Source organism: Littorina saxatilis, linkage group LG15 (genome assembly GCF_037325665.1).
Source record: "Littorina saxatilis isolate snail1 linkage group LG15, US_GU_Lsax_2.0, whole genome shotgun sequence".
Classification (NCBI taxonomy): Eukaryota; Metazoa; Mollusca; class Gastropoda; order Littorinimorpha; family Littorinidae; genus Littorina; species Littorina saxatilis.
Genome location: NC_090259.1, coordinates 13,894,249 through 13,902,885, shown reverse-complemented (window position 1 = coordinate 13,902,885; position 8,637 = coordinate 13,894,249).

The window sequence follows — 8,637 nt, the reverse complement described above, 5'->3', positions numbered from 1 at the left end:
AAAATATAAAGAACAAAGAAGTTGATTTCCAGAAGCACTTTTTTGTGTTACATTTCTATTCTTATTCTGGGACATTGAGATTGCAAAACCGCGCACACATTACAAAAAGGACAATATTACATTTCAACACGTCTTTAGTACCTGACTATAATCACATAGGAAAAAAATGTCATGAAATTGCCCCAAACGGGTTTCACCTTTTTTGTTCAACAAAATGCAAGGCAAATAGATATGTAGGAACAGAGTAAGTCTTTAGTACGGCCGTGACTCTTTATTCTCTGGGATCTGCAGGCTACCTTCAATTCAATAGTGGGGCAACTATCCCAAACCAAGCGGGTCACAGGTGGCGGATAGTGAACGGCCCTTAGATATAGGGGTTAGCTGCGAATAAGCTAGCTTGAGCAATTAAGCAGTCTTACATGTCCTATGACAGGCTAATTATGGTGATTAAGAGCCGCCAAAAAAGCTCAAGCTACGGGGAAGGACACCCCGGAGAACTAAACAGGAGCAGACGATGCCCGTCAGCCCTAGTCGGCAAATCGTCTACCAGAAGGAAACTGGGATGACGAGAAAACCTGGAGAGCTGAAGACAGACGGAGGTACTAAGGCGATTGGCGCTCTCCAGACAACCATAGTGCCACACATTTGTCAGATCACACTCTTTATCATTTGGTGTTAATTTTCCGACGTTCGAATAAGGTCCCCCAAAACGTTATACAATCAAAAAGGACAAAACAAGCTCCAACAGTGACGAGAATAACTACAGCTGCAAAGCCGCCAATCTTCGACGACATTCTGTTGTCTACAGCAGAGCTTTTCTTTCGAAGCCTTTTGCCTGTATTTGTGCGATTTACGAGCAACTGATCTGCTACTTTTTTCATCTTCTCCTGTATCGTAGTTTCCATTTGTTCGGTGTTGTTTGATGAAGTTAACAATTTGCATCGACAACATTTCGAGGGTTTTGCAGTAAGCTTTTCACGAAAACTTCCAGTTGTGTAAGTGTTCGCTGATGTTGATGATCTGGAGCCGGCTGCCTTATTGGTTGCTAAAGTTGTTGTTTTATCAGTGGTAGAGATGGATTTGTCGTGTGATGTCAGCGACGCATGCTTCTCAGCTGAAGTCACGTGGCCTGATGGTGTCACCAAATCAATGGTAGTAGTTGCAGTAGTCGTCTCTTGTGATGAAAAGGTTGAAGGTTCGTTAGAGGTGGTCTTTGACGCTGATGTTGATGCAGTGGTTGTTACTTGTGGTGACAAGGTTGAAGGTTCGTTAGAGGTGGTCTTTGACGCTGATGTTGATGCATGGGTTGTTACTTGTGATGACAAGGTTGAAGGTTCGTTAGAGATGGTCTTTGAAGCTGATGTTGATGCATGGGTTGTTACTGGTGGTGACAAGGTTGAAGGTTCGTTAGAGGTGGTCTTTGACGCTGATGTTGATGCATGGGTTGCTACTTGTGGTGACAAGGTTGAAGGTTCGTTGGAGGTGGTCTTTGACGCTGATGTTGATGCATGGGTTGTTACTTGTGATGACAAGGTTGAAGGTTCGTTAGAGGTAGTCTTTGACGCTGATGTTGATGCAGGGGTTGTTATTTGTGGTGACAAGGTTGAAGGTTCGTTAGAGGTGGTCTTTGAAGCTGATGTTGATGCACGGGTTGTTACTTGTGGTGACAAGGTTGAAGGTTCGTTGGAGGTGGTCTTTGAAGCTGATGTTGATGCATGGGTTGTTACTTGTGGTGACAAGGTTGAAGGTTCGTTAGAGGTAGTCTTTGAAGCTGATGTTGATGCATGGGTTGTTACTTGTGGTGACGAGGTTGAAGGTTCGTTAGAGGTGATCTTTGAAGCTGATGTTGATGCAGTGGTTGTTACTGGTGTTGACAAGGTTGAAAGTTCGTTAGAGGTGGTCTTTGAAGCTGATGTTGATGCAGGGGTTGCCACTTGTGCTAAAGTTGAGGATCCGTCTTCTGTATAAGGTCTACAAGAAGTCTCTGCAACTGAAAGTGCAGATTATGCGTGCATGAATCTATATACTATATACTGCAGAATGACTTAATACGGGTGCAAGTGCAAACTTGTTGAAAGCCACCTTTTGGCAATTGACAGTGAACATAAATAAACATAAAGTAAATAAATACTCCAAGCCCACGTGCACCCATAACATCATCAATTGATCCCTCGCTCTTTTTCTTTATCTCTCTGTGTCTTTTTCTCTTACTCTCCATCTCTTGCTCTCTCTCCTTCTTTATCTCTCTCTCCCTCTCTCTCCCTCTCTCTCTCTCTTTCTCTCTCTCTCTCTTTCTCTCTCTCTCTCTCTCTCTCTCTCTCTCTCTCTCTCTCTCTCTCTCTCTCTCTATCTCCTCTCGTTATCTCTCGCTCTTTATCTCTCTCTCTCTCACTCTTTTTCCCTCTTTCTCTATCTCTCTTTCTTGTTTTCTTTGTATATCTTATATAGACTCTGCAGACACATTATTGCACCCATTTTCGTACATTCATTCGCATGTCATTTCATTCAAAATGCTTAAGTTGGGGTACGAAAATGATTGCACTAATTTGTGTGCAGAGTTTATACCCACTTTTCTTTCTCTTTGTCTCCTTTGACTCACCTGGTTCAAGCACCATTGCGAACACTTCCACTTCACAAAGCGTCAGAGGATCAACGTCATCGTCTTGTTTGATGATGCGAACGTAACGTCCACACACAGGAGGCGAACAGGTGATGTTGACAATGCTTCCTGCTGAGCCAGCGTGATAGTAACAGTCCTTGTAGTCAACCTGTCCATTGTCTGTGAGACTTCCCACTTCTACATGGAAGTTTCGCAGTCGCTCACCTTCAAGATAGACACGAACAAGAGTTAGCTGTCTGCCATGTTCGTATTTCTGATTTTAAGTAAGTAACACTACTTGAAGTCAACTTGTCCACTCTCCTGTAGTTCTCCTACTTCTAGAATGAAGATTCGAAGTCTAAAGCCTGTGTGTGGAGGTGCACAATACTGGGCTAAAAAATTAGGACATTTTAGTCAAAAAAAATAAGTGTTCTGAATTCAGTAAAACTTGACTCCTGTGCAAGTGTAGACATTACTTCAAATGACACTGAAAGTGAACTTTTTATAATCTTAATTTTTTTTTATATCTCAAACAGTTGTTAGATGCGGCAGAGTAAGTTGGCATTGTGTCGTAAGTTACATTGTGTTTTCCCTCTCGAATATCACACAACAGAGCGTATATTTTAGGAGAATTATTTTGCCTGTATAATATGTGTCTCAGGATCTCCAGAAATTACCCAAGATACTTTTGATAGGCTATATATCATTCAAATGTTTCAGTCCTTACAGAATGGACACCGTAACGTGGTGCATAACATGTACACGTACATACACATTTTATAAATGCATGAAAACGAACACAGAGTGAGATTTTCTTTCATTCAGCGTATGAAATATGTGTGTTTTGTACTTTTTTTTATTTATCAAGTTTTGACTAAATATTTTAACATCGAGGGGGAATCGAAACGAGGGTCGTGGTGTATGTGCGTGTGTGTGTGTGTGTGTGTGTCTGTCTGTCTCTGTGTGTTTGTAGAGCGATTCAGACTAAACTACTGGACCGATCTTTATGAAATTTTACATGAGAGTTCCTGGGTATAATATCCCCGGACGTTTTTTTCTTTTTTTCCATAAATACCTTTGATGACGTCATATCCGGCTTTTTGTAAAAGTTGAGGCGGCACTGTCACACCCTCATTTTTCCATTAAATTGATTGAAATTTTGGCAAAGCAATCTTCGACAAAGCCCGGGGTTTGGTATTGCATTTCAGCTTGGTGGCTTAAAAACTAATGAGTGAGTTTGGTCATTAAAAATCGGAAATTTGTAATTAAAATTATTTTTTTTATTAAACGATCCAAAAACAATTTCATCTTATTTTTCATCATTTTCTGATTCCAAAAACATATACATATGTTATATTTGGATTAAAAACAAGCTCTGAAAATTAAAAATATAAAAAATATGATCAAAATTAAATTTCCGAAATCGTTTTAAAAACTATTTCATCTTATTCCTTGTCGGTTCCTGATTCCAAAAACATATAGATATGATATGTTTGGATTAAAAACACGCTCAGAAAGTTAAAACGAAGAGAGGTACAGTAAAGCCGCATGCTATGAAGCACAGCGCAATCGCTACCGCTCCAAACAGGCTCGTCACTTTTACTGCCTTTTGCACTAGCGGCGGACTACGTTCAGTTTCATTCTGTGAGTTCCACAGCTTGACTAAATGTAGTACTGAATTTCGCCTTACGCGACTTGTTTTATTTATCAAAACGACAATACAACACAACACAGTGCTGTGCACAAAGGGACAAAGGTCTCTTACAAATAATGATGGTATTGTTCTGTTCTAGCCCATCGCAGTCCGACGTCCTTTGCTTGGCATGTCTTCGAAAGTGTGATAACTCTTTTTGCATTATTCCTTTTTTGGAAACACGTTTTTTCCTTGCCGTTAAGTGTATGCCAACGAAACTTCAGGAATTGGTTCGTCGTTGTATTCGTCTTAATATGTCGCAGAAAGCAAATAGGCATTCGCATTTCTAAAGATTCCCAAGTCGTATAGACTGAAGTAGACTTGTCTTTATCTTTATTGTGAAAAATAAATCCTGTAAGAACAAAATGTTATGATATTTTTCGTACCCCAACTAATGCATTCATTCCCATCTCATTACTTTTGATCCGAAACATGTACCAGGCAGCCAAGCTGAGTGCCTTTAACTATATTGGAAGTTTGACAAAAACATACACGGGAATGAATGTTGTAGTGAGGGTACGAAGAATGATGTAATATCTGTTTGCTACGTTTAGTTTGCATATAGGGATCTTCAATGACAATCCTATTCCATTCTAGCCCCAAGACTCCCCCCCCCCCACCCCCTTCACCCAGTCCCCACTCTCAGAAATTCAATTACAACGATATTCGAAAACAACGATGGTAAATAACGTACACTTCATCATCTTAACCATGAAACAAATGATTTGCTAAGGCCAACACCAGGTTGTGTATACATGTGTTGGTGGTGAGCAATCTTGTCTAACAACTTACTGCAGCAGTCTTGTCTGTTATAAATAAGAACGGCTGAAACAGAAACGTTCTCCTGTAGATCCACTTGCCACCAATGTGGCAGTACATGGCTTGGGTCATGACTAGGTGCGGTATGTGAACAGGATCCTTGTTGGTAGAAACGACTCCTGATCCCATCCACTGCCAGTTCTGAAAGTCTGCCATATGCCGTGCTGCTTTGGTTGGTGGGTTTCCCCCTCGCTACGTTTCCTGTTTGAACTGAAATATCCAACAACTATGTATATTGCATTGAAAAGCTAAACATGTAAACAAGAAGGGTATGTTATTGAAACGTTTACTGTTTGTTCGTTTGTTTGTTTGTTTGTTTGTTTGCTTAACGCCCAGCCGACCACGAAGAGCCATATCAGGGCGGTGCTGCTTTGACATATAACGTGCGCCACACACAAGACAGAAGTCGCAGCACAGGCTTCATGTCTCACCCAGTCACATTATTCTGACACCGGACCAACCAGTCCTAGCACTAACCCCATAATGCCAGACGCCAGGCGGAGCAGCCACTAGATTGCCAATTTTAACGTCTTAGGTATGACCCGGCCGGGGTTCGAACCCACGACCTCCCGATCACGGGGCGGACGCCTTACCACTAGGCCAACCGTGCCGGTACGTTTACTGTTATTTGAATTATGAATGAAACGTTCCAATAATACACCTTTCTTGGTGTTTTTTAATTGTGAAATTTGAACCGATGGCAGTCTAGGCTATCTGTTTTTGGATAAGCACGTAAACGCGCCTGTCGAATTGTGTTGCCTCACAAAGAGCATCTTCTTTACTCAAGTGTGGCCCCTTAACACTTTCGACCCCACCTATGTTGACACAGGTTTTATTTTAACCGAGACAAGCTGTGCTGCAGCAGGTCACTCAGCATTGTAGTAACTGTGTAGTAACTGTGTATCAACACGCTGGAATGCAGGCTTTAAATCGACGTTACAGGAAGCGACTGAAGCTAGCAGTCTGAGCGGATATATCCGTACCTGGTTAGAAAGAGCCATATGAGTGCATAAGGATATATTATCCGTACCTGGGAGACAATGAGATAAGCACGTAAACAAGTTCAAGTTGTATTAGTCCATAACCCATGGGGGCATTTTGAACAATAAATACAATCAATACAATCATGATATATGCTAATATAGTAAATAACAAAATAATTAAAAAAATAAAAATATGAAAAACTGTTGCAAATTCTATTAATAAAGTCCAAAAACGCGCTTGGGGAAGCCTGTCGAATTGTGTGGACTCACAAAGAGCATCTCCTTTACTCCAGGGTGGCCCTTTAACCTTTTTTTTCTGCGGCTAGGCTGTGGGGACGCTGCTTTTTGAGACCCTTTTTTGCGGCCCTTTGAGTGGCCATTAAAGACGGGATCGGTTGTGTTCTTCTTGAGCATATAATTATTCTAGCATCATGCTTGATTCACCAGTGTGAGCAATCTGTCTTTTTTTATACGGTGCCCCCCCCCCCCCCCCTTCCCCCTCCCCTTCCAAAATGTACGTTGAACGTGATGTGCATTTTTTTGTTATCAAAATAAAAACTTTTAAACAGATCGATGCAGTCAGTGTTCCTCCATGGCCGCAAGAAAAGTAATCCGAAAAACACAAATAGGAATCGTTAGTAACGAGCGTTTTTGTTGTTGATTTTTGTTATGGGGGGGGGGGGGGGGGGGGGGGTCATGTTGGTTTTAAATGACAATGCATCTAATCCCGAATACTATTTTGAAACCTTAAACTTGTCTGTTAAATTAGTACAATGTCGTGCTGGACAGTAAAACTCAATGATGTATACATATACTTGCAACAGCTCAAATGCTGCGCATGTACAAAATACTGTGGATAAGACAAAGAGCACTGTGTGTTTGATAATAAGGTTTTTTGTTCAAATCATTTATGATGGTGCTGATTGTCTCCATACCGTTTGTATTTACTGTACACTCCTTTCGCCATTAGCAACATGATCTTTATTTCATGAGACAGGACAATGCGCAACCTCCCGGTGACTGTCCCGTGTCTAAGCTGGAAAGCGCGTGACAAAAAGTAACTCGTCTTAGTGAGATGTACACACACACACACACACACACACACACACCCATGCACGAACACACACATACACACACACACACACACTCACACACATACACACACACACACACACACACACACACACACACACACACACACACACACACACATACACGTACACACACACACACGCACGTACACTCGCACGCACGAACACACGCACACACAAACACTACACGTTACATTACCAGGTATCAAGGGGTTTGCTGTTTTGTTCTCTTCTGTTTCCGCTGCTCCAAGTGTAAACACTGTGCAAAATGCGAAAGAAAATAAAGTCGCGTAAGGCGAAATTACTACATTTAGTCAAGCTGTGGAACTCACAGAATGAAATTGAACGTAGTCCGCTCCTAGTGCAAAAGGCAGTGAAAGTGACGAGCCTGTTTGGCGCGGTAGCGGTTGCGCTGTGCTTCATAGCACGCTTTACTGTACCTCTCTTCGTTTTAACTTTCTGAGCGTATTTTTAATCAAAACATATCATTCAGAAACCGGCAAGGAATAAGATGAAAGTGTTTTTAAATTGATTTTGAAAATTTAATTTTGATCATAATTTTTAATTTTTTTAATTTTCATAGCTTGTTTTTTTTATCCAAATATAACATATTTATATGTTTTTGGAATCAGAAAATGATGAAGAATAAGATGAACGTAAATTTGGATTGTTTTATAATTTTTTTTTTACAATTTTTAGATTTTTAATGAAAAAAAGTCATTTATTAATTTTTAAGCCACCAAGCTGAAATGCAACACCTAAGTCTGGCCTTTGTCGAAGATTGCTTGGCCAAAATTTCAATCAGTTTGATTGAAAAATGAGGGTGTGACAGTGCCGCCTCAACTTTAAAAACAAACCCGGATATGACGTCATCAAAGACATTTATCGAAAAAATGAAAAAAATTTCTGGGGATATCATACCGAGGAACTCTCATGTCAAATTTCATAAAGATCTGTCCAGTAGTTTCCTCTGAATCGCTCTACACACACACGCACACACACGCACACACACACACACACACATACACCACGACCCTCGTCTCGATTCCCCCTCTATGTTAAAACATTCAGTCAAAACTTGACTAAATGTAAAAAGGACCACATTTAAGTACACAGGAAAGTCTCTTTGAAGCTGGATTCCAAAAATAAACATTCACACACACACACACACACACACACACACACACACACACATACACACACACACACACACACACACACACACACACACACACATACACTCGGCCACCTCTCGACCCTAGTCTATACCGGAATATCTTCAGCCAAAGATTGACTGAATATCACAAGCAAGGTTAGTTTATGCATCATTCAATTATAGTCAAAACAACAAAAACACGAGTACGTTGACATGATGATCTTTGTTGTTGACAGACGTGTAGGTAGAGGTTACATGCCGAGTCTCAGTGATTATTAAAAATAATGGTCGAAGTT